The sequence below is a fragment of the Triturus cristatus genome, chromosome 1_1 (genome assembly GCF_964204655.1).
Source record: "Triturus cristatus chromosome 1_1, aTriCri1.1, whole genome shotgun sequence".
NCBI lineage: Eukaryota > Metazoa > Chordata > Amphibia > Caudata > Salamandridae > Triturus > Triturus cristatus.
Genome location: NC_140579.1, coordinates 848,925,240 through 848,952,974, shown reverse-complemented (window position 1 = coordinate 848,952,974; position 27,735 = coordinate 848,925,240).

Genomic DNA, 27,735 nt, shown 5'->3' with positions numbered 1-27,735 from the left:
GCCAACTGCCCCCTTGACCTGAAAACTGCCCCTATCCTGTCCTCTATCCTGAGCCCTACAACTCAGCCCCTTTTAAGCTACTCTGACCCCAACCCTCTCCCTGAGCCCTAAAACAAGCCCCCAACCAATAAAACCTTATCCCACCAACCCCAGCCCAAATGCCCCCTCAGCCTTAAAACTGCCCCTTTCCTGTCCCCTGCCCTGAGCTCTAAAACTCCCTACCCCAGTCCTGAAAACTACCACGACAACCCAACCCCCAAAACTACCCCATCCCATAAAATCTACCCCTACCTCCGTCTTCTGCCCTGAGCCCTAAAACTCCCGGCCCCCGTTGTCCCTGTAAACAACCATGACCCCCTCCCAGCCCTGAAAACTACCCCACAACCCCTACAAACTAAGCCCCACCCCCTGAAAACCGGTCTTACCTCTCTTCCTCGTCCCGATCCTTCCTCTTCCTGCTCTTCCGCCCGGCAGCAACAGCAACTAGACCGCGCATATGCCTTATCAACGAATATGCGGGGTTACGGCATATTCGTGGTTTAGACGTGCTACCTCTTGCGTGGTTCAGCCCCGCGTAGCTCATGCTGCGTGGTTAAGGCTGTTTGCCCCCGGGACCCCATTCCCTGGGTCCCAATACACTTAAATTGGGGAAAGGGTCCGCTTGGCAGCCCCTGCCCGAGCCTCGTTAGGCTCTGGGGACCCCACCCCCAGTGCTGTATTTGTTTTTAAAAGAGGATGTGGACCTCCTCGCCGAGCTTTCTCAGATTCTGGCATCCCATCCCCCAGGGCTCAATGCACTTAAGAAGGGTAGAGGGGCCATATGACCCCCTTCCAGAACCTCATTATGCACTGGGGACCCAATCCCCCGGGGCCAGAGGTGGGTGCCCCGGTGCCTACTAGAATCACCCACATTCCATATGTTGGGGTATGCATGGGGAGCCCCAGGGCCTCCATTGCACCAGCCGAGCCGGCATTGCTCCCCACCACAGGGAGCAGCTGACGCCGCCAGGGAACCACCATTCCCTGGAGGTCACGTTGCAGTCAGAGGCCGCAATATGTTTGGCGGGCCCGCCGTGGTCCCGCCAAGCATATTATGAGTTTCCTCTCAGCCGGCGGCAACATTGAGGTTCCCCCTTTATGTCAACCCTGGCAGAGAGGAAACAAAGGGCTCCCTAAGGAGACCCCTGCGCCTCCTCTGATTGTGCATGCACACAGGGGGGCATAATACATGCCCCCCGGTGTGCATGCACAACAGTTCCTGTATGGCATGGACTTTTCAGACCTTGCAATGCACAAAACTTGTGAGGCATTCCCATTGTGGGGCCATTTACAAAGGCACCGCCCTGGGAACGCCACCCTGTCCACCTGTCAGACTACAAATAACTTGTAATCTTTGGGGCGGCGGTGAGTCTTGGTGGTGCAGGGATGCAGCGGTGGAGACCTGCCTGCCCTCACACCACCGAAACATGTAATCAGGCCCTTAGTGTTTGCTCCTGTTTAGCAGGCAATTTCAAAATGCTCTCGCCAGACGGCAGGAAACTCATGTTTCCCTGTCCGTGGTAGTGCCGGCAGGGAAACTACTGTGTCCCGGTGGTGGGCTCCCAGGTACACAGTAAGTGAGCCGGCCCCTAGTGGATGAGGTCTCTGGGGCCATGAAAGGCTCAGGGAGGGGAGCCATGCAGTCCTCCTTCCTTTTGTTTAAAGAGATGGTCCTGGGGGATGGGGTCCCCAGGACCTTTTTAAGGCTGTGGAGGGGTGCCCTAACCTTTCATTTTGAATTCTGCCCTGGAGGATCGGATTTCAGGGATCTTCTTAGGCTGGGGGAGGGGGTCATGTGGTCCCCTTAATTTATACATTTTGCCTCCGGGGATGGTGCCCTGAGTCACAACGGATCGGGGAGGGGCGTGCAACCCCTCCCCTACTATTATACATCGGGTCCCGGGGGATGAGGTCCCCGGGGCCAAAATTGGCTCTGGGAGAAAGGGGGGCACATGTCCCCTCCCCTTAAATAATATATCCAGCCCTGGGGTCCCCTGGGCCCAAAATGGGCCAGGGAAGGGGGGCCAACTCCTGCCCCCCCATATTCTTAAAAATAAATGGTGGGCAGCATTTTGTTTCTTTTTGCTGCGATACTGTGAGAATACCGAGGGATCACGGAAAAAAATACAGATTGTTTTTTAGGGAGCCATAAGGGGGCATCCCTCTGGGTCCCCCACAGGGTCTAGGGGGACAGAGTATTCCTACCTTGCCCCTTATATTATTTTTCATGTTTTACTTCAGGGCAGAAAATGAAGTTCCCGAGTCCTGTAATGACTCACAGCAAAATTTTACTCATGTTGCTGGCAGCCAATCAGAGTGCTCGTTCTCGCAGGAGTCTGACTCCCGCCCAGCCTTTTTTTCCTTTGGCTAATTCAAGCCAATCAGAACTCTCTACTTTTTACAATTGTGTAAGACCTGGGGTCACCGGGCCCTAAGGGGGTAACGTGACTCGAGCGGTTGGGCACCCGAAGGCTTAAGTGTATAGCGACCATACAACACACTCATCCCCCTGAAGCAGGAAACGCACACAATAATGGACGCCACACAGTAGGTTCAATGAAAATCAAACAAGTTTATCTAAGCAGTTAGATGCAAACGCAGTTCATGAGATGGCAATGGGCATTACTTGAATACATTAACAGTAGATTCACCAGCATTTCATTATTGTGCCCTAGGCAGTTCCTGAATACATTAGTGTCAGATTCACCAGCAATTCATTATGATGCACCATGCAGTACCTGAATACATTAGCGTCAGATTCATCAGCAACTCATCATAGTTCCATTGGCAATACCTGGCGAACCTGGGGGAACGGTGAACACAGCGGTTAACCAGCGCGCTGCGCCCCTCCCACCACTAGCGTTTCAATCTGCCGTGGGTACCTTGCGCGGTATCTAGCGATTATCAACGCTTTAAAATAGGGCTGGAAAACGTAGCGCCACACATGGAAGACTACTAGCGCTTACGCGCAGAACTTGAGGACTCAGAGCTACTCGTAATAACCAGGCACTAAGCACTTCAGAGTAGGATGTGAGAACACAGCGCTACTCGTAATAAACAAGCATGAGGCACTTCAGAGCAGAACTTCAGAATACAGCGCTACTCGTAATAATTAAGCATCAAGCACTTCAGAGCAGAACTTCAGAATACAGCGCTACTCGTAATAATTAAGCATCAAGCACTTCAGAGCAGAACTTCAGAATACAGCGCTACTCGTAATAATCAGGCCGTAAGCATTTCAGGGCAGAACTTCAGAATACATCGCTACTCGTAATGATCAGGCCTTAAGCACTTGGTCCCCTTGTACGCGGCAGTCTAGCAGCAAGGGGGGCAATCCCACGGAGGGGAATCAGAGTCTCCGATGCCAGGGGGGGGGAATCCCACGGAGGGGAACCAGAGTCTCAGAGTGCGGTGCCGCTCCCGATCGACAGGGGGCGCACCGGGTCCTCCACCAGCCTCCCGGGGAGCAGGGGGGTGAGTCCCAGGCCTCCGCACGGCCAAGCTACCTCCCAGTACCCGGGGGGTTACCTCGATCTCGGCGTCCTGGGGGTTCTCCACTGCAGCGGCGTCCGTCACGGCTCCGGGACCCGCAATCAATGCGCTCAGCAGCCGGGGGACAGGTCACAGCCTCTCACGCCTCCGACAGCAGCTGCGACGGCAGCGACGGGGCCCCGGCTTCTCCGCGGGCCCCGACTCGATGATGGGGCACACTTCAGGCCTCCAGGCCGCGGCGGTGAGCACGCTTCAGGTCCCCGCACCGGGGGGGGGGGGGGTGACAAGTTAAGCAGGGGCGACGGCGGGCTCAGCGCTCCGCGCCCGATGCGGGACTGACTCGGGGGATCCCAGGCAAGGTCGGGGAGCGCAGGGGTCACAGCGCTAGTACCTGGTTGATCCCCAGCAGTCCAGCAGTCACTTTCAGCTTAGGTGTCAATAGGGAGCTTCAGCATTAGGTTTCAGCATTCAGTTTCAGCATGAAGTTCCAGCGTTGGGTTTCAGCATTCAGTTTCAGCATGAAGTTCTAGCATTTAGTTTCAGCATGCAGTTCTAGCATTTAGTTTCAGCCTTCTTACTGGCGCAGATGTCTCTGGCGCCCTTAGGGGTTCTGTTTCTTGCGGGTAGGGATTGAGTTGGTGACTAGGTCCTTCCTAGTCAGGTTTGGCAGATGGCCCCTGGGTCCTCCTACCGCTGGGCTAGATCAGTGGGCTGTACAGGATCCCTCACTCACTTAAAAGGCAGTACCTAAGTCCTGTCACTTTCAGAGGCATAAGTCCCTGGCTAGGCCCTACCGCCTAAAACTCCTGCGTGGATTCTCCAGGTCTGCTTTACCCCATCTGGCCAACTAACTAGAAAAAGTTCCCTCCCTCACTTAAGTAGCCCTAGGTCAGGTGACCACTATCCAAGGCGGCAACAGTAAAAACCACACCTCCCTTCTAGAAGGTTCCAGCACATTCCAGGAGCTTCCCCATTCTACCTATGGGACAAAAAAGGCGGGCTGGTGTCGCAACATTGTTGTGGGGTTCCAGCCAGCTCCTGGCAGCTAGGGTGCTACTAATGAAGACCACTCTGCAGTAGCAGGGGCCTGTGGCAGCCATCTTGGGAGAAGGGAGCACCTGCACCTTAACACTGATTGGCAATGAAAAGGCACCCGGAGACCTAAGTCCAACATAAAAATGAGGGTGGAAAAAATGAGGCACGATCAAAAATAGAGGGGGAGACCACCCTAGGGCTGACAGGTCTAACACGTGTCCCCCCCAGCCGAAAGAGGGGAGAGCTACCCAACCTCTAGGGAGTTCTCATCGCTAAGGCGGAAAAACCTGGAGAGACCGTCAGCATTGGTGTGGTCAACTCCGGGCCGGTGTTCCACCCGAAAGTCCATCCCCTGTTGGGAAATGGACCACCTCAACAACTTGGGGTTTTCGCCTCTCATCTGCATGAGCCAGCGAAGGGGCCGGTGGTCGGTCTGAATAAGGAAGTGAGTTCCAAAGAGATATGGCCTCAACTTCTTCAGAGCCCAGACCACCGCGAAGGCTTCTCTCTCAATGGTGCTCCATCGCCGTTCCCGAGGGAGGAGTCTTCTGGAGATGAAGGCCACTGGTTGATCTTGGCCCTCGGTGTTGAGTTGCGAGAGCACCGCACCTATGCCGTGCTCTGAGGCGTCTGTCTGTACAATGAACTCCTTACTAAAATCTGGAGTTGAGAGTACTGGAGCGGTACACATCGCATGTTTCAGCGTGTCAAATGCCTCCTGGCAAGCAGCTGTCCATATGACCTTGCGAGGTTGCTTCTTAGATGTCAATTCTGTCAAGGGGGTTACGATGGTACCATATCCCTTGACAAACCGGCGGTAATACCCAGTGAGGCCGAGGAAAGCTCGGACCTCTGTTTGGGTCTTGGGGGGCTCCCAAGCCAAGATGGTCTCTATTTTGGCCTGGAGGGGTTGCACCTTACCTCCGCCCACCAGGTGTCCCAGGTACACGACAGATCCCTGTCCAATCTGGCACTTGCTGGCTTTAATGGCGCGTTGCAGCGCCTGCAATACCTCCTGGAGGTGCTGCAGATGGTCCTCCCAGGTGCTGCTGAAGACAGCTATGTCATCCAGGTAGGCCGCTGAGAAGGACTCCAGACCAGATAGTACCTGATTCACTAACCGCTGGAATGTGGCCGGAGCATTCTTGAGCCCAAAGGGCATCACTCGGAACTGGAAGTGGCCTTCGAGGGTGCAGAATGCTGTCTTCTCCCTTGCTCCATCGGCCATGGCAATCTGCCAATATCCGGATGCCAGGTCAATGGTGCTGAGGTACCGGGCTGCTCCCAGCCGGTCCACCAGCTCGTCTGCCCGTGGGACGGGGTGAGCATCTGTCTTCGTGACAGAGTTCAACCCCCGGTAGTCCACACAAAACCAAAGTTCCGGTGTGGTACCCGGTGGGGCCGCTTTCGGCACCAACACCACCGGACTAGCCCACGGGCTGCTGGAAGGTTCTATCACCCCCAGCTCCAACATTTTCGCTACCTCACTCTGGATGCTATCCTTCACTCGGTCAGCGAGCCGGTAAGACTTGTTCTTCACCGGGGGGCTGTCCCCTGTGTCCACATCATGGGTACACAGATGAGTGATTTCAGGCGTGAGGGAGAACAACGAGGCGTACTGCCCCAGGACATGGCGGCAGTCCCTCTGTTGCTCTGGGGTCAAGGATGCGGAAAGGACTACACCTTCTACCGAGCCATCCTTCTCCTGTACCGCTAGAAGGTCAGGAAGAGCTTCACTCTCTTCCTCTTCGCTCCCATCCGTCACCATAAGGAGAGCAAGCTCTGATCGCTCATGGTGCGGCTTCAGGCGGTTGACGTGGAATACCCTCAGGGGCTGTCGGGGGGGTCTTTAGATCCACTACGTATGTGGTCTGGCCTCGTCGCTCCACAATGTCATACGGGCCAGTCCACCGGTCCTGGAGGGCACAAAGCTCTCCAGGTTCCATAACCCACACCTTCTGTCCAACGTCCAACTCGGCCGTCCGAGCGTTGCGGTCGTACCACTCCTTCATAACGGTCTGGCTAGCCTCTAGGTTCTCTGAGGCCGCCTTCCACAGCTTGGCCATCTGGCTGCGGAACGCCCACATGTAGCTGACAATGTCACGGGGAAGCTTCTGCGAAGTCTTCTCCCACCCCTCCTTCACTAAACTGAGGGGACCCCTAACGGGATGGCCATAGAGCAACTCAAACGGGCTGAACCCGACTCCCTTCTGCGGTACCTCCCGGTAGGAGAACAACAAGCAGGGGAGGAGGACGTCCCATTTACGCCTCAAGCCCTCTGGCAGGCTCCGGATCATTCCCTTCAAGGTTTTGTTGAAGCACTCTACGAGCCCGTTAGTCTGGGGGTGGTAAGGAGTGGAGAACCGGTAAGTCACTCCACACTCCTTCCACATGGCCTGCATATAGGCCGACATGAAATTCGTGCCCCTGTCCTACACCACGACCTTGGGGAATCCCACTCGGGTAAAAATCCCCAACAGTGCCCGCGCCACCACCGGTGCAGTGATGGTCCTCAGAGGAATAGCCTCTGGGTACCGAGTGGCGTGGTCCACTAAAACCAGAATGAACGGGTGTCCCGCTGAGGTTGGAGGGTTCAACGGCCCAACAATGTCTATTCCGACCCTCTCAAAAGGGGTCCCGACCACGGGTAGCGGTTCCAAAGGGACCTTCAATTTGGTCCCAGTCTTGCCACTTGCCTGGCAAGACTTACAGGTCTTACAAAAGGTGTCTGAGGCAATTCTCATCCTGGGCCAATAAAAATGTGGGACCAACCGCGCAAAGGTTTTGTCCTGGCCCAGATGTCCGGCTAAGGGTATCTCGTGCGCTAACTCCAGCAGGAAGGCCCGGTAACATTGAGGGAACACTATGGCCCTCGAAGATCCATGTACCGGCACCTTAGGCTCACTGTACAGGAGACCATCCCCCCAATACACATGATATCCGCCCGCCTCCTGACTGGCCACTTGGGCTTCGGCCTGTCGCCGCATGCCTACAAGCGTGGGGCACGCCCTTTGCGCCTGACAAAATTCCTCCCGGGTAGGCCCTCCTTCCACATGCCAGTCGGCAAGGGTTGGCAAGTCCCCCACGGGAATGACATCCACCTCCGCGGACTCCAGGGGCACCTCTGCGGCCTCCCCATCCACCTCACGGGGCGTGTCCTCTACCACCTTCTTCTCTCCACACTTGGCGGTGGGTTGGGCCCTAATTCCAGGCTCTAACCTGGGGTGAGTTCCATGCCGGGCAGCCATGGACCGCGTGACTACGCAAGTCCACCCTGGTAATCCCAGCATCTCGGTTTGAGCTCGAAACTCTACATCTCTCCATTTGGTGTGCTCCAGGTCGTTCCCTAGCAAGCACCCCACAGGCAAGGCAGGGCTCACCGCAACTCTCAGTAGGCCTTTGACTCCTCCCCACTCAAATGGAACACGAGCCACTGGATAGTGACTCACACTGCCGTCAGCCAATACGGCCGGATGGAACTCCTCGGGGACTACTTGGTCTGGGGACACCAGCCGCCTCACTACGGTGGTCATGCTGGCACCTGTGTCCCTCAGAGCCTCCACCTCCTCCCCATTAACTCTCACCCTCTGCTGATATTTAGCAGTGTTTGGGGGCAGGGACACTACAGGGACCACCTCTCTATCCCCGAGTGAAACCAGGGTCAGGCCTGTGCACTCCCCTTCCCTATCTAAGGGCAGCTCCACACCAAGCGCTACACTACTCACCCCGGGGCTCTTCCCGCCCGGTGGGGCTGGGGGTCGCTTGCGACACTTGGGATCTCCTTTGTAGTGTCCAATCTCCCCACATTCGTAGCACCTCCCAATCCTTGGCTGCTGACTCCTGTCAGGGTAAGTGGGTTTTGTGGAATTGGACGGGGGTGGGGTTCCTACTCCTTTCCCAAACTTATTTTGGGGGCCTTTTGAGAACTCCACCTTTTTATCTCCCCCCTCTTTCTTCTGGGGGAAACCCTGTCCGCCTTTCGAGCCATCTCCCCCGGAGCCCTTGTGAGACACCCGGGTGCTCACCCAAATATCTGCCTCATCCGCAAGCTCACGGGGATCCATTAACTTGCGTTTCACCAGATGTTGGCGCAGCTCCGGAAAGCACTTATCCAAGAGGTGCTCCCGTAAAAAAAGATTGTTCAACCCTTGGTAGTCCTGCACCTCGCTGCCACGCACCCAACCATCTAGTGCCTTACGGGCATAGTCAAAAAAATCCACCCACGTCTGTGTGGACAGCTTATGGCTGCCACGAAACTTCTGCCTGTACCTCTCGGGGTTAAGACCAAATTTCTTGAGTAAGGCCTCTTTCATGGGGGCATACCTGACCTGATCCGCCTTGGCTAAGTATAACAGGGTGTCCCTGACATTGGGAGGTATATAGCGATACAGGCCCCCTCCCCAATTGCTCTCGGGAACCCCATGGGCGGTCAAGGCCACCTCGTATGCCTCCAACCACTTGACAATATCATCCCCCACTGTGTAGCTGGCAATGACTTCTTTGGGTAAATAAAATTTTGACTCATGGGACTCTCTTGGTACGCTGCCACCATTGTCCTTATTGGATGCATTTATCTGGAGGGCGCGCATCTCCAACTCCTTCAGCTGAAGCTTGTGCGCCAGCTTCTTTTCCTCCATTGCCCATCTCTTGTTTTCTCTCTCTTGTTCCTATTTGGCCAATTCCCTTTCTCTCTCTCGTTCCAATTTGGCCAGCTCCCACTTTAACTGCCTCTCCTCCCTCCTGTCCTCGTACTCCTCTGGAGACGCGCTCCTCCTAGACCCTGTCCTACTACTGACCCCAGAACGTCTCCCTAGGGGCACATTTTCAGACATATCCACATTGAGTATGTCCAGTACTTCCTGGGCGTTCTCCTCCTGAGGTGCATCTGGCGCCTCCTGTCCCTCATCCTCTCTCCCTTCTGGGTGGGCCTCTACCCATGCCCTTAAGGCGGTACGGAGTTCCGGTCCTTTGGCCCTCCGCACCCCAGGCACCCCCATCCCCTGCCCGAATTCCCTCAGTTGCCTTACAGTGTACCCCTCGAGGTCGGCTAACCGGAACTCCATCGTGACAGGTGGGGACCTAGATACTAAGGAAGAAAAATTCTAGGATATGGGTGACAGTTTTAAGCTAACCAGGATTTCTACACCCTCAGTCTGGACAGTGGAATGTAATCAGTGCAGTAATAACAGTTGCAGAGCTTAAATACAATAGGCGTTTAATTGTGGCGCCCTCCGCTTCACGGAAGGGTGCTGTATGGTCACAGGTCCTAATCCCACCGCTGCCACCAATGTAAAACCTGGGGTCACCGGGCCCTAAGGGGGTAACGTGACTCGAGCGGTTGGGCACCCGAAGGCTTAAGTGTAAAGCGACCATACAACACACTCATTCCCCTGAAGCAGGAAACGCACACAATAATGGACGCCACACAGTAGGTTCAATGAAAATCAAACAAGTTTATCTAAGCAGTTAGATGCAAACGCAGTTCATGAGATGGCAATTGGCATTACTTGAATACATTAACAGTAGATTCACCAGCATTTCATTATTGTGCCCTAGGCAGTACCTGAATACATTAGTGTCAGATTCACCAGCAATTCATTATGATGCACCATGCAGTACCTGAATACATTAGCGTCAGATTCATCAGCAACTTATCATAGTTCCATTGGCAATACCTGGCGAACCTGGGGGAACGGTGAACACAGCGGTTAACCAGCGTGCTGCGCCCCTCCCACCACTAGCGTTTCAATCTGCCGTGGGTACCTTGCGCGGTATCTAGCGATTATCAGCGCTTTAAAATAGGGCTGGAAAACGTAGCGCCACACATGGAAGACTACTAGCGCTTACGCGCAGAACTTGAGGACTCAGCGCTACTCGAAATAACCAGGCACTAAGCACTTCAGAGTAGGACGTGAGGACACAGCGCTACTCGTAATAAACAAGCATGAGGCACTTCAGAGCAGACCTTAAGAATACAGCGCTACTCGTAATAATTAAGCATCAAGCACTTCAGAGCAGAACTTCAGAATACAGCGCTACTCGTAATAATTAAGCATCAAGCACTTCAGAGCAGAACTTCAGAATACAGCGCTACTCGTAACAATTAAGCATCAAGCACTTCAGAGCAGAACTTCAGAATACAGCGCTACTCGTAATAATCAGGCCGTAAGCATTTCAGAGCAGAACTTCAGAATACATCGCTACTCGTAATGATCAGGCCTTAAGCACTTGGTCCCCTTGTACGCGGCAGTCTAGCAGCAAGGGGGGCAATCTCACGGAGGGGAATCAGAGTCTCCGATGCCAGGGGGGGAATCCCACGGAGGGGAACCAGAGTCTCAGAGTGCGGTGCCGCTCTCGATCGACAGGGGGCGCACTGGGTCCTCCACCAGCCTCCCGGGGAGCAGGGGGGTGAGTCCCAGGCCTCCGCACGGCCACGCTACCTCCCAGCCCCCGGAGGGTTACCTCGATCTCGGCGTCCTGGGGGGATCTTCACTGCAGCGGCGTCCGTTACGGCTCTGGGCCCCGCAATCAATGCGCTCAGCAGCCGGGGGACAGGTCACAGCCTCTCACGCCTCCGACAGCAGCTGCGACGGCAGCAGCGACGGGGCCCTGGGCTTCTCCGCAGGCCCCGACTCGATGATGGGGCACACTTCAGGCCTCCAGGCCGCGGCGGTGAGCACGCTTCAGGTCCCCGCACCAGGGGGGGGTGACAAGTTAAGCAGGGGTGACGGCGGGCTCAGCGCTCCGCGCCCGATGCAGGACTGACTCGGGGGATCCCAGGCAAGGTCGGGGAGCGCAGGGGTCACAGCGCTAGTACCTGGTTGATCCCCAGCAGTCCAGCAGTCACTTTCAGCTTAGGTTTCAATAGGGAGCTTCAGCATTAGGTTTCAGCATTCAGTTTCAGCATGAAGTTCCAGCGTTGGGTTTCAGCATTCAGTTTCAGCATGAAGTTCTAGCATTTAGTTTCAGCATTCAGTTTAAGCATGCAGTTCTAGCATTTAGTTTCAGCCTTCTCACTGGCGCAGATGTCTCTGGCGCCCTAAGGGGTTCTGTTTCTTGGGGGTAGGGATTGAGTTGGTGACTAGGTCCTTCCTAGTCAGGTTTGGCAGATGGCCCCTGGGTCCTCCTACCTCTGGGCTAGATCAGTGGGCTGTACAGGATCCCTCACTCACTTAAAAGGCAGTACTTAAGTCCTGTCACTTTCAGAGGCATTAGTCCCTGGCTAGGCCCTACCGCCTAAAACTCCTGCGTGGATTCTCCAGGTCTGCTTTACCCCAACTGGCCAACTAACTAGAAAAAGTTCCCTCCCTCACTTAAGTAGCCCTAGGTCAGGTGACCACTATCCAAGGCGGCAAAATTAAAAACCACACCTCCCTTCTAGAAGGTTCCAGCACATTCCAGGAGCTTCCCCATTCTACCTATGGGACAAAAAAGGCGGGCTGGTGTCGCAACATTGTTGTGGGGTTCCAGCCAGCTCCTGGCAGCTAGGGTGCTACTAATGAAGACCACTCTGCAGTAGCAGGGGCCTGTGGCAGCCATCTTGGGAGAAGGGAGCACCTGCACCTTAACACTGATTGGCAATGAAAAGGCGCCCGGAGACCTAAGTCCAACATAAAAATGAGGGTGGAAAAAATGAGGCACGATCAAAAATAGAGGGGGAGACCACCCTAGGGCTGACAGGTCTAACAAATTGGGTTCGAGGGCCTCCTGCGAGAATCCCTCGAACCCAACAGTCCAGAGATAGAAATATTTTGAACCTTAATTAATCAAAAACTACAGATCAGGGTTACACCATATCACAAAAAGCACACTTTCTGGACCAAGATCTAGCTCCCTGTCGCATCTGGTGTTATTCCATTCAGCAGTTTTTGCTGTAGCGCCGTCTAAAAAAGTATTTGTAAAATGCTTGGGTATTTTGAGTTTTGGCACCCCCATTATCCGCCAACCCCCCCACCCCCCTCAGATCAACCGGCAACTTTCCAAGCACAAATTAGGCCAAAAAAAGCACTTTAGCAAAAAACGTTTCATGAAGATTGGCCAAACAGTGCTTAACACGACAAAACAAACATTTTCTATGAAAGTGCAGACCTAACTATACTGGGAAATCTATGTATATATATGTATATTCATTACATATTACTTCACTCATGACATGGTCCGTGACATCACTGATGACATCTCTGATGACATCTCAAATGACATAATCCACTCACACTCCCAAACAACCTCTTGTATGCCCACTCACACATCCATACAATCACTCACACACCCATTCACAGATCCATACAAGTACTCACATACCCACTCTCGCCTCCACAGAGGCACTCACACACCGACCCACTCACTCGTACAGCCACCTATACAACCATTCACTCATACAACCAGTCACCCACCCATACAGCCACTCAGATACCCACATACTCACCCATACGGCTACTTACACACATACTTATTTACCTACCCAGTCACTCACTCACCCACTCGCTCACCCATACAGCCTTTCAGCACAGCTACTCACTCACCCAGACAAGCACTCACACGGTCACACAACTACTTACTCACCCATTCACACATCTATACAAGCACTCACACATTCACTCACTCTCCCATATAGCCATTCACACAGACACTCACTCTCCAAAACAGCCATTCACACACTAACTACCTGAACCAAACACTTACTCAAGCATACAGCCACTTACACACCCAGTCACTCAGTCATACAGCTACCCAGACACCCATCTGCACGCTCATGCATGCACTACACACCTCCACTCATAGAGCCGCCACTCTCAATGCCACTCACTCACCCATAAAGGCACTGACACACCCATTCACTCACCAATACAGCCACTCACACAGTTTCTCACTCACCCACATAGCCACTCACACACCAACTTATACACCCCTACAGCTACTCACATACCCATTCACACAAGGATACATACAGTCACACCGCTTCTCACATATTATGTGTTAGAAGCACTATTACTCAGTAGTAGTGCACCTAGTACAGTAATTTAACTTTTGTAGTAGGTTAGTATATATGTTTAACAATCATGAACTCTTAGAAAATACTTATACTTACTGGATGATGTCATCAATGATGTAATTTGAGATGTCATCAGTGATGTCATTGGCCATGTCATGAGTGATGTAGTATGTGAAGTCATAAGCAGTGCATTGCTGGGGTGTAAGATATAGTTAGCTCGGGTAACTGTAACGTTATTTGTACGAAGGAAATATGAGCCTAACTATAACGTCCCTGTAACCTTTGTTTTTTTCAGTGAATTTTTACGTTTTGTTTTTTTAATTCTATCTGCTAGCTATAACGTTCCCTATAACCTTTGGCTTTTCAGTGAATTTCTAAGGTTTTTCTAAATCTATTTCTTAAGTATAACATCCATGTAACCTTTGGGTTTTTTAAGTGAATTTCTATGTTTTTTTAACTGGTAGACGTGTTTGCAGAGTGGGGGAGAAACTGGATGGGCCCTCCGAACAGCTCTTAGGAATCCTGCTATAAGGGACTTACTGGAGGTAACAAGAGGGCTTCTTGGCCACCAAGTACCCTCCGCATCCAAAAGGACTTCATCCCTCAACCAGTATTGCACCAGGAGGTGCGTTTGCAGAGTGGAGGAGAAAGGGAGCATGGCCTCCGAAGTCCTCACACCTGTCGGGCTTCTCAGGACACGCTGATTACAGCAGCGCCAGTTCCCACATTCTAGAGCGGAGAAGCGAGCCCCGCCCGCTGTTCTCTGTCAGCGGGTGAGGGTGGCGCTTAGTTGGTACTTCAAGGAGGGGTCCGCGCTGGCAACTTGCTTTGCGTTCCAGCACGGATCCCACTAGGCCTCCCACTGTTTTTTTTTCCCCTACTTACCTGCATCCATTTTTGGCCGCAGTTTCTTCCGGAGTCTCTTGTTCGTGTTGCTGGGGTCCTAGTTTGTCCCTCTTCTTACTGGGTCTTCTGGTGTTCTTCCGGGGCTTGTCAACACGCTGCTCCTTCCTGGCTGGTAACTTTGTAGCAAGGGAGCTTCTGTTTCTTTTAACCCTTCGCTTCCTGGCAAATTGTCTCTAAAAGACAAGAAAATATGCAAGGGCTCTAAAGGATCATAGTATCTTTGTTTTCTGTTGTATTCTGAACTGCTTTTTTTAAACAAGAAAAGGCACTTATCTGATGGTTCTACGCTATTGACGGGTAATTCTTGAGGTTCTCTTTATTTCTGGTAAACTTCTTTCTGGCTGCAAAAAAGAAAGAAAAAACACTATATAAAAAATCCAAAACCCCACTATTGTGTTTTGCATATTTTTGACCCCTGCTTTTTTGCCTTTTTTTGTCCCATGCTTCCTCCTGACTAGGAAAATGAGTTTGTTGTTTTTTCCCTAATTGCAGGAGTAACGGGTACATTATTATTTTTTGACTAAGGGTCCTATCCACTCCTATGGTATCTCTAACCTAGGTTTGTATTTTATTGTTCCCTTCTTGTTTAAAATGCAAACTTCCACAGTCCTACTCCATATTGAACCTTGTCCTTCCTTGTAGACAGTGGGAGTGTTCTAATCGTCTCCGGGAGTCTTTTCTTCACACACACTTGGCATATTCCATTCAAGGTATCTCATTAGAAACAGGGGAGGGGTAACTTATAGCCAGCTCTTTTTACCCATGTTTAGTACTCACCTTGTGCTTTCTCCTTCAGGGTTCTAGAAGACTACCCCCACAGAAGATCCAGCGGATGTCTACCCCTTCTTACTTTCCTTATGGTGGAGAAAGGGGGCGTGGCCTCTGAAGTCCTCTCAGAAATCAGGCGGTGTGGGACTTACTGGAGGTAACAGGAGAGCAAGAGGGACCCTCTGGACCTTAGGGGAGTTCATCCTCCAACCAGCAGTGCAACAGGAGGGGCTTTTGCAGAGTGGTGGAGAAAGAGGGCTGGGCCTCCGGCGACTTGCTGCCAGCCTTTTTAATTTACTATGTACGAGGGCCGTGTGGCTCTCCTTCTCAAATGTGCTCTGCTTTGTGCAAGAGAGAGAAAAATGCTCTCACGTGCTCAAAGTGGAGCACAGTTTGCTGTGGCTTTCGGAAGCAGTAAAGGTCCCACCAAGCCATAGCAAACGGCTATGTCCTGGGGTGGGCAGCCCGGGACATAGTATGAGCTAGCCCTGGGGAGGTGGCAGTCCCCAGGACCATCTAGTTTTAGAGTTATTATAAGAAATCAACATTTTTATATATAGGGATGCGGATAGTCCAAGGATCTGACTGACCCTATGCTGATTGGCTGCCAACACTTTAACCAGGAAGTGTTGGCAGCCATCTTGGGACTCTGACTCAGCCGAGTCCCAAAAAAAGGTTACAAACAATTAAAAGGGGGCAGGTTAGGAATACCCTGACCTCCTAGCCTTGGTGCTGGGGTCCCCTAGGGAGCCCACCAGGGCCAAAAATAATTTTTGTTCATATATATGGCAAAAATGTAAAAAGAACAAGCCCGGTCGCCCCCGCTTGTTTTTAATAAAGCCCCCAGGTGGGCCAGATCTGGGGGCATAATTTAGCATATATTTCGGAGAGGGAGATGCACACGGCCCCCCTCCCCATGGCCAATTCTGGCCCTAGGGACTGCCACCTGAGGCTGTAAGAGCCAGGGGGGACCATCACCTCCCTGGGGCTTTATGATAAAAACAGGAGGGGGGCCACATGGACTCTCCGTCCATTGCCCAAATGGGACCGAGGATCACAACCTGCCCGGGGCCATGTACATAATAGAGGGAGGGGGCTTTGCCCACCTCCTGGGCCAGGTACGGCCTCTGGAACCACCACCTCCCCGGCGCTATCTTTATTTTTTACAAGGAGGGGGCAGTGCAGCCCCCATCCTGGGTCCTTGTTGGCCCCAGGGACCACAACCTCCCCGAGACAGGCCCTTGAAAAAGAAAGGAGGGAGGATGTGCGGCCCCCAACTAGAGCCATCAATGACCCTGGGGACCCCCACACCCCAGGACCAGCTCCAGCTATCTCCCAAAGTGCCCACCCTTGGGAGACAGCTGTTTGCTATCACTTTGTGAGAGCTATGACAACTCTCGCCAAGTGAGAGAAAACATGAACTCTGTTCCCAGCAAATAGGAGCTGTCAAATGGCTACCGCTTGCTAGGAGCAGATTTTTCATCTGTTTCCCTGCTCACTGTCCAGCAGGAAGGGAAACAGATACAATGATTGCTTCTGCACACAGGCATCTGCATGTTTAACAGCTTTCTCTTTGCGGGAGCAATGCCAGGGATCGCGGGGGCATTGATGCTCCCCCTGCGATCCCTAACATTGCACACTAGGCGCCCTGGGTGGGCCCCAAGGCACACCGGAACAGGAGGCCGGGGCCCGGATAATGGGGATCTGGGGCCAAAATCGCCCCCCTCCCCCTTTTACACAAAAAGGGAAACAGAGGGGAGAAAAACGAGCAGAAAAGCAAAACAGAGGGCAGGAAAATGAGAAAATAAAAGTGAAATGGAGGGCAAAAAAATGAGAAGGCATGGCAAAACAGAGGGCAGTAAACCGAGGAGGAAAAGGCAAAACAGAGGGCAGAAAAACAAACAGAAAAAAGCAAAACAGAAGGCAATGATCCGAGCAGGAAAGGCAAAATAGAGGGCAGAAAAATAAGCAGAAGAGGCAAAACAGAGCAAGAAATGAGCAGAGGAAGCACAAACAGAGGGCAGTAGCTCGACAGGCAGCAGAGGGTAGCGGAGTGGGTAAACAACGTTTATAACAAAACTTTTTGTACGCAGGGAATCACAACGCGGTCGTTACAACGATTGCGTTGTGATTCCGCATACCATTACTTCGCAAGTCGGAAGAACGACTTGTGGAGGGGGAGGGGGAAGGTGTTGGATTTAAAATCCAACAGCTTCCCTACTGTCCGCACAGACTGGAGTTGGAATAGTAAATTATACTATTCCAACATCCAGCGCCCCCCCTCCGCAAGTCGTTGTTCCGACTTGCGGAGTAATGGTAGGCGGAATCACAACGCTGTCGTTGTAACGACCGCGTTGTGATTCCCTGCGGACAAAAAGACTGCGGGATAAGGAGGCCTATTCAGCGGAGTGTGGGTGAGATGGACAGAAGAATGTTTACAGAAATTAAACCTCAACAGGAAACACATGCATATATAAACATAGCAGGTGCCCCAATAGAAGCTTCACTTCTGTAAAGGCAAAATGATTCTGACCTCCTGGGCTTGACAAAGGCAAAACAAGTGTGTGTTCTTAGCAATTCCACATTGAAAGACGATCTGAAATGCTTTGTGGACACTCACAGATCCATACAGCCACTCACAAACCTACTCACAAACCCATACAGCCACTCACATATCCACTCACAGATTCATTCAGCCAATCACAAACCAACTCACAAAGGTTACAGGGGGAGAGGAGTTGACCTATTGGCTAGGGTGGTCGACCTCGAATCTGGGGGAACAGGTTACAGTTTGGAAATTTCTTTTAAAAAAACCTTATAATTCACTGACAAAACCAAAGGTTATAGTGACGTTATAGTTAGAGAATTGAATGGAAAAAGCCTATGAAATTCACTGCAAAAACCAAAGATTGAGGGGCGTGGCTTGGTCGTGGACCAAAATGGCTGCAGAGTAGAGAGGCCCCCGTCCAAGCCTGATAAATCCGGCAATATCCTGTCTCCCGGCGGCATAAATCTTCAGGAAATAAGCACCAAGTGAAGAGGAACTTAATTGATCCCAGATCGCTGCTCCATGATATCCGAACCCTGAAACTGAGACGGGCGGCCGCCGCGACAAAGGGCAGAGCCAATGAGGCACGAAGCCGGGACAGGACCAGCGCTGCTGAGCGCCATGGGATCGCGCCGTTTGAAAGGCCCGGTGGGCGAATGATTGCCGCAGGGAGGCGGTGATAATCGAGGTATACTGGTGTCGGAAGGAGCCGCCGACCAAACAAGGCCGAAGAGAGCGCAGGTCTGGGGCCCAGTGCCCGAGGCCGGAGGGGGCAAGGCCTAGGAGGTGCTAACAGGGCCGAATGAGCAGAGCCGCAAACTGAGACAAAGAGTAAAAGGGGGTGAGACACAGACGTAGCCCCAACGGAAAGTAGCTGTCTGCAGGTTTGTCAGGGTTCTGGCTGCCTGAGATCAGGCTGGGTGCGGGGCATACAAAAGGCAGCCAAGGCGCAGATTGGACTGCACACTACACCCACCGGGGAAACTACACCTGCGTCACAAGCAGGACAGAAGCTGCTGCTGACACTGGATGTGAGCCAGTTCGCTTTTAAGATACTCTTGAGGCTACAGCAAGGAAGAGGGAAACGAAGCAGACAATAGGGGCCATCTGCAGTGGCTTTCTGATCCTATGAAAGCAAGATAAGAGTGAAATAAGGGTGCACCACTCCACAAGTTGGGTCTAAGGGAAGAGGCCTAGAGAGAGGTCCCCACTCCCTGGTGAAGCACAGTACATTGGATAGCCTGGGATTAAAAAAGCGACTACACAAGTGTAACTGGGAGGTGGTGATGAGAGAGGAGAAAATTCTGGATCCAGGGGCTCATCGACAGAGACACAATAGATGGGCAATGCCCTAAGGAAGATGGGGAAGCCCAGAGGAGCAGGCCCAATCGAGTTTAATAAAATGGATAACTATGTAGTGACAAGACCCCCCACGTCAAGAGAAGAAGTAGGGGAAGACAGGGAGCCCTCTCTGACCGCAATCATGGCAGCGATTTGAGACATCAAGGGCTCCTTGGAGCCCAAAATTGACTCTGTTTCTTTGGAGGTCACCCCAATAAGAGCAGATCTCTCTAAACTGAATGAAAAGTTGGCCGCCGCAGAGACCAACATCAACCAATTCCAGTCCAAGACGAAACGATTAGAAGAGCAGGTTCTCTCCCTAAGGCAACAAGCAACGCAAATGGCAGCTCGGCTTGAAGACCAGGAAGGGAGAGCTAGAAGAAACAACATTAGGGTTGTGGGGGTGCCTGAAGGAGCAGAAGGGCAAAGTGTGAACCTGTTTCTGGAGGACCTCATCCTTAACAAGCTGCAGCCCCCACGCCTATCAAAGTTCTTCATGATAGAAAGTTCTCCTAGAGTGCCGGCGCCGCCTCCTCGGCCAGGAAATCCACCGTGGACTATAATTGCCAGAATACTTAATCACTGGGACAGGGATACAATACTCCAAACCACTAGAGTAAATGGAGACCTCCCATATGAGAACTCGACTATTGGGTGCTTCCCTGACTTCACGCTCCAAGTGCAGAGACAAAGAAGGAGTTTCGATCTGGTTAAAAAAGAACTACGGTCCAGGGATCCTCAAATACATGATGCTCTTCCCAGCTAGACTGAGGGTAATAGCAGAACGAAAGTCATGGCATGTTACAACCCTGGAAGAAGCATGGGAGTGGTTGGAGGGTTGATGCACAGCCAGGAAAAAACAAGATCTTGGCACCAGTCGAAGAATGGAACCAATGAATAAGAGAGGGGAGCCAGCTACAGAGCAAGGTCCGCACACAACTTCAACGATTCCTGTGGGCTCGGCCACTAGGGAGGTAGATCCGGATGAGTGAAGCAAAGACTTTTATGGAGGTAAGGTGGAAACACAAGGGTCTGGGCCCTGAAGACACCGGATGGGTGCTTAGAACATTCAAGACTTGGGCGAAGGTGGAAGAATAAGGCTGGCAGAGACTAAGAACTAATATATGACAGGGACTACTAATTGTAATGGGGCTTGGATGGGGAGGATCGAACAATACTCTAACCGTTTGCTGGTCCTGCTGGATCGACCACCCCCTCAGTCTTTTAGATAGAGTTGTAATGTTTCTACCGGGACGACAGGTGCTCTGCGGGTTAGAGAGTTGGGGTTTCCTAAACCTTAAAAGCAGGGTAGCAGGGTGGGGGAGGGCGAGGGTGAAAGGGAATTTGTAGATGGTTATGTCAGTTTAGAACTGTACTGCAAGACCGAGAATAGGAGAATGAGATTCGTATAGTGAACCTACATGCAGATGGGGAGCCAAAGACAAATACAGTCCTCAATGAAGATATGGTCATAGAATGTTAACGAATTAAACGGGAAGTTGAAAAGATCAACCGTACTATTGTTTATCAAACGCCATGCACCAGATGTAATTCTCCTGCAGGAGACGCATCTCCTGGGTAATCACTGCAAGTCTTTAGATAGATACGGATTCACCCTTAGGGCACATGCTGGATACACCTCGGGCACCAGAGGAGTGGGGATTCTGATTAAACGCTCATGCCCGTTCGTAGATTATTAATAATGGTTGGACGGACGACCTTGGTAGATACACAGCACTCAGTGGAGTGTGGGAGGGGTAGAGAATCAATCTCTGCTTGGTTTACTCGCCACTAGGTTTGCAGTCGATCACTCTGGACACACTCGGCTCCACACTGCTACAGCTGCTGGAGGGGAGACTGGTCCTGGGAGGGGATATGAATGATATTGTCTTGACTGAACTAGATGTATTGAGCAGGTGCCCAATGGGCACGAGCACCACACGATAGGGAGGCCAACTAAGGGGGTTCTTCGAGGTGCTGGGCCTGGGGATATCTGGAGGCATCAAAACCTGGCACGAAAAAATACACACATCTTTCAGGGGGACGGGCAGCCTCTCAAGGCTAGACTATATTATAACTAGGCTTTCCTGTTTTCAGTTTCTATTTTTGGTAAATTCTGGTGGGGTTTTTTCAGTGTTTTCAAGTGATTTCAATACGTTAAAAAACAGTCGTTATCAGTGGTTACACATTTTCGCGCCACTAAAAACAACAGAAAAAGTGTTTTTCCGGTGTTTATGGAACTTTTGCTTTTAATATTGCTTGCTTTCTGCACTGATAGAACATGGTATATAGACAGTGTATGTATAGTGTATATGAGGTCCAAATATATTTTTGCAAATTAAACTTATTGTAGTACACCATACAATACTTCTTCAGTGAGTCTTTGGTCATGTGCGCTCGCTCTTTCCTTCCCATGTAAACTTCTGTGAAAAGGCCCTCTCAACAGTGGCACTTGAGAAGGGCAATGGCAAAACAGCCAGTACACAATTTGTTAACTCTGGCAACTGACATAGCTTTCCATGCCAATACTGGCGTACTTGAAGAGTGCGATTCTCAGGGCAGGTTTTGCAACATTTGCATTGCTCTGGGCGCTTATGCACTCAGAGTTATTGAAGCGGTCAAAAATGAAGAAGCACTTTTGAAACTACGGAGAAAATTCCCCTTTACTGAAGGGATATAGAACTTGTACAGAGTACCACAGTGAGGTTTCATTGACTATAAATGCCATTGGTGGTGAAGGGACATTTCTATGCCTCCTTGCAAGCCATTTCTCACATTGTAAAATAAATTGCTCAACATTGCTTTGCATACAAAGTGGCAAGCAAACTAACATGGAACATGTTGCAGTGCCAAAGTCACTAAAGGTTTCGCCCAGCCTACTCTCAAGGAGATGTTTCACATCTATACCAATTATGCTGAACACTTGGCAGACAAGGGTTTTTTCCAGACTCTAGTTTTTTTATTTTGTTCACTACAGCAGTTATGTTTTCCTGTAAGAATCTAATAATGCAATAGAGTGTACTTTTTTCACATCGCTATCAATATGAGACCAAAGATCCTCACATTTCTTGCCTTTGCCATCATCACTCACCAAACATTCTGCAAAGGGTTTCCACATGGATATTATAGCATTCCTAGCCCCTTGGACTGAGAACCATCAGCTAAAGGACACAGTTGGAGTGACTCTTGCTTTGATGCCACAGAAAAAACGAAATTAGAAATATTTGCGTTTTAGTTCCTGTGCATAAGAAAACAGTGCACCAGAATAGATTAAAAAGTCAATAGCATTCCTCATTAACTCTGAAGATAGTAATGATGCTTTCAGCATACCATCTAACAAGTGGCAAGGATCTCCTACAGGGAATCACTTCAGTTCGGGTATCAATTTATACAGGTCATCACACAACTTTTTTATATAAGTAGCTGAATCACTGCAAATACAAACAATATCACTCCAATCTTCGTTGAACTCGGAAAGAACCTTTTTTGCAGCGCATTCCAAGTGACACTGCGTTCCATGTTTTCCAAAAGTCTGGTGTCATGTTTTCACCACTATCCCAGATGCTTGGTGATAGCACTCTTTATACATATACTTGTCACTATACCTTGCATTGAATGTGTAAAGCCTGAGGTGTTGGCATTTCACCTACTATCAATACTGACCCACTAGAAACTGTGGGCTGATGTATTAAGGGTTTTTACCCATTCTCTGTGGGTAAATGTGATGACACATATTAGGAAAGGTTCTTATGAAACCAGCCATTTTATCAGTGAAAGAATCAAACGCAGCCAAAATATCAAATATGATTTTGATATTTCCAGATTCTCTATAGTTTATAAAATAACTAAAAGAGACCTAAATCCTGCATCTTTAGACCAAAGACCACAAAACTGAAAGCAAAAGGAAGAAGAAACAATATTTTAGTGGCATCCCTAAACAAAATTCAAGCAGAATAATGTTAGCCCAGTCTTATTTACTGCTAGCTTGTATAACAAAGTTACATTGTATTGGTCCCTTCTTGAAGAAAAAAAATGACTCTTTCACGCTCTTTTTCCTTTCTTTGAATGGCATTTAGTTTGGGGTTGTGCAGGTGTTTTTTCAGTGTTTATATGTTTTCACTGGTGAGGGCTATTTCTCTTTCAGTGGGGTTTTATCAGTTATTATAGGTTTAAACCTAAAACCCCACAGCCTAATTATAACACAAGCCTCAGGACTGGGGAATTTAGAGAGGCGACACATATAGCTAGGGGTATATTGGATCACTCCCCAGTAGAAGTTAAACTAGTAGGCCTGGGGAAGGACTTTTCTCTGCTGCCGAGAATCGAATCTTGGTACTTTGAGGATGAAGACTTTAGTGCAGAAATGCGGGTTGAGGAGGAGCAGTACTATGGTGAGAACCTGGGAATGGTGGACTCTGCAGTGACTCTTTGGGAGGCCTTTAAAATGGTTATCAGAGACAGAGCACAGGCCAGAATAGGTGCCATTAGGAAAGAAAAACAAGTTTAAAGAGTCATTCTCGAAACAGCAATAATCCGTCTGGAGGCTCAGGCAGTGAGGAACGACCCCCAGGCAGATAAAGAGAGACACCTCCTCCAAGTCTGAGAAAGAACTCAGAGACCTGGCAGAAGACAACGCTAGGGCGCTAGCAAGGGCAACGCAATACCGACTCTATGACGTAGGGGACAAGGCTAACAAACTACTAGCATGGTTAGATAAGAGGCAGACGAAGGACAACTGGGTTCCCAGATTACAAGATGAGAATGGGAATAAATATGAAACGGGGTCGGAGATAGCAAAAGAAAAGATGTACGCATCCCACTCCAAACACTCAGCAGAGGATTGTGGAGCTTTTCTGAGAGATATCTCTATGTACGTCTTGGGAGGGAGGACAGGGACAGCCTAGACAAAGACCTAACAGTAGATGAAATTAGCGCAGCATCTAGGACCCTACAGTCTGGGAATGTGGCGGGCCCAAACGGTCTGCCAGTGGAGCTGTATAAGGCGATGCTGGACGTAACGGCAGAACATATGTTAAATATGTTAAATCAGGCATTGCAAGAAGGTATGCTACCGGCGGACCACAAACGGCGGTGATAATGGTAACACAAAAACCAGTTAACAACCCACTAGTTGTGGCTTATATAGACCTATTTCACTTTTAAACTTCGAAGTAAAAGTGCTCGCTAAGCTTCTGGCCATGAGTGGTTGAGGCACTCATGCATTCGGATCAATAGGGATTCATTCCACACCGAAGCACCAGATTGAACCTACGTCAACCGTTCGAGATATTGCACATTACCAGGGCTCACCCAGGAGAACAGATGGCCATCCTGTCTTTAGACGTGACTATGGCTTTCGACAGTGTAGAATGGAACCATCTATGGGGCATAATAACAAGGTGCGGCGATAATATTATCGCCGCTTTAGAGCCCGTTTTCGGGCGAAAAGCAGCGATAATATTATTGCACTATCAACAAGGACACGCTAGCGCGTGTATCCTTGCATTAGCGCCCCTTGTCAGCATCGCTAATGAGATGCAAAGGAGGCGTGCCTAACCAGACTCCCTTGGGTAAATATCGCTATCCCAGCTTTCTCATATTAACAACGAAGGTTAGCGATATTTAAAATCACGTTAAGTATGCCTTAACGCAGGAATTTAACGTCTGTTAAATTCCTGACTAAGGCATACCTAACATGGGGGCTGGATTGTGTGGCTAAGACCACAGGCCCCATCACCAAGGATATCGCCGTTTTCCATGAAACATTGCTGGAAAACCAGCGATGTTCCGTGGAAAACATCGCTATCACTGGAATAATTATCGCCATTGCGCTATGCGTTGTTAATACAGCGCTAGCATGGCGATAATTATCTGTGATAGCCGGCGAGAACATCCCTCACGCCAAGGGTGGCCAGCGATAATTATCGCTGCCGCTCGTTGAAATGCCCCTATATGCTCTCTTGGAGCATTGTGGCCTTATCGCCTGGATTAAACTCCTATATAATCAACCCATGGCTAGGGTGAGGGTCAATGCAACAGTGTCCTGTACATTTACCTTGCATTGAGGGACCAGGCAGGGTTGCCCACTTTCCCTGATCCTTTTTGCATTAGCCCTGGAGCTACTCGCGGCATGGGTGTGGCGTTGATCTGGGACATCCCGGTAGGAGACGAGTGGAAAGACCGTATATCTCTCTCTGTAGCTGATATTCTGCTATATGTGAAGAAACCGCAACAATCAATCGATCGCATTTTACAGATCTTTCAGATATTCTGTGAATACTCAGGGTACTGAATCAACTGGGACAAGTCATTGTTGTTTTCACTCTCCGCAGGACCACCCACTCTAGCATCTAGATGTACAGTGCCCGTGCAAGAGGAATGTTTCAAATATTTAGGGATCTATATCACACGTGATCCAGGAGAGTTCCATAATCGGAATCTAGGGCAACAACTAGATAGGCTTATTATCAACGCGAAGCAGTGGCGCACGCTCCCACTGACACTGATGGGTCATGCGGCTCTATTTAAAATGATAGCTCTCCCATGACTGCTTTGCATGCTACAAAATTCACCACATGAGGTGCACCCTACCTTCTTTTGGAGGGTGGATTCACAAATTAGGGAACTACTGTGGAGCGGAGCATCCTCACGCATTCCATTGAGCAAGCTCAAGAGAGGGGTCTTCGAAGGGGGTCTGGCGGTGCCTAATATGCTCAGTTACTACTGGGCCTCACAGCTGGTGAATGTTAATGGGTGGATGTTCGTAGACAGGGCGGAACCAGCATACAGGGTGGATAGACTGACAATGGGAACACGAGGCCTACAGGCATTGCTCGATAAGCACCCTCCAGTACATACACGAACAGTGTTAAGGGTTTGTAAAGCGGCCACGAAATACCTGGAATGGGAGAAGAACCTTTCAGGGATGACTCCACTCTGCGCAGGTGACTTTCTGTAGGAGGTATGCAGCTTGGATGGCTTCGCTTAATGGGAGCTGCTCGGGATCGAGACACTAGGCGACATTTGGAGGGGAGGAGCATACATTACATTTAAGGAGCTGCAAAGAGACCACACGATGGGACAGGGGAATGGTTCAAATACATTTAATTAGGGCATGCACTACGGAAACACATTACTGGAGGGGAAACACTAACAGAGGCCGCACCATTTGAAGATAGGATATTGACAGAGCAAATACGTGAAAAGACAATATCCGTATTCTATAAAAAGATAATTAACGCCCCAGAACCCATTAGCACAGTACAGCAGTCTTGGGAACAAGATGTCGGTACCTTGGAAGATGAGCAATGGGTGAAAGTGCTACAGGGCCCAAAAGAGGTGGCGAGTCGGGCTAGATTCCAACTCATACAGCTTAAAGTACTACACAGAGTGTACTACCCGAGGTCAGTGTGATACAGAATGGGAAGATGTGAAAATGTGACTTGTCACAGGGGCTGCAGGTCAGAGGGCTCCTTCTATCATTTGCTTTGGGAGTGGCTGAGTATTCAGGAATTTTGGATACAGATTGCCGGAGCAATGTCGGCAGTAGTGGGTATGGAAGTCTCATTAGAGCCTAAATGGTTCCTCCTAATCACAGAGGCAAATGACGACTGGCCACGACATGTAAAGCAGTGATTGGTGTTGGCTGCGGTGGTTGCTAAACGCAATGTGGCAAAGAAATGGGGGAGCGACAACCATCCCGACCCTGGAGGAATGGGAAAATGATCTGAACTGGTGCTGGCAAGCGGAACTAACAATTTATAAAAGTAGAGGGTGCCCCTAGAAAGGGAAAAAATCTGGAACACATGGCATACATATCAAGGACTTTAGGGAGGATGCAGGGTACCAATGTGTTCACTATTAACCAGGACTCTGATCTGATAACGGATGTAGATATTTTAACTTCAAAAAAGGGATTGATGATGCCATATAAATGCTCTTTGTATGTACAGAACTTTTGTGTGTTAATAAAAAGAGTTAAAAAAAGCAAAGGTTACAAGGACTCTATAATTTAAAAAACATTAGAAATTCACTGCAAAAACCAAAGATTATAGGGACATTATTGTTAGGCTTCAGATTTCATTCGTACAAAGCCATAGAAAATCAGCAGTTATTGTTACCTGAGCTAACTATAACTTATGCTGCCGCAGTACACTACTTATGATCTCACATATTACATCATTCATGACATGATCAGTGACATCACTCATGACATCACTCAGGACGTCATCCACAGAACCACTGACATACCCACTCACACCCATATAGCCTCTCGTATACCTACTCACACACCCACACAACCACTCACATACCCATTCGCAGACACAACCAACTACTCACACACCCACTCATCCATAGAGCTACTGACACACTCACTCACTTATGCATCCACACACTCAACCACTCACACATACAGCTACTCACACAACCATTCACTCATCCATACAGCACTCACACAGCCACACACTTAACCATACAGCTTCTCACACACATACACTTGTTCACCCATACAGCCACTAATATACCCACTCACTCACCCATACAGCCTCTCAACACAGCCACTCACTCATCAATACAACCACTCACGCAACCACTTATATACCCATTCACACAT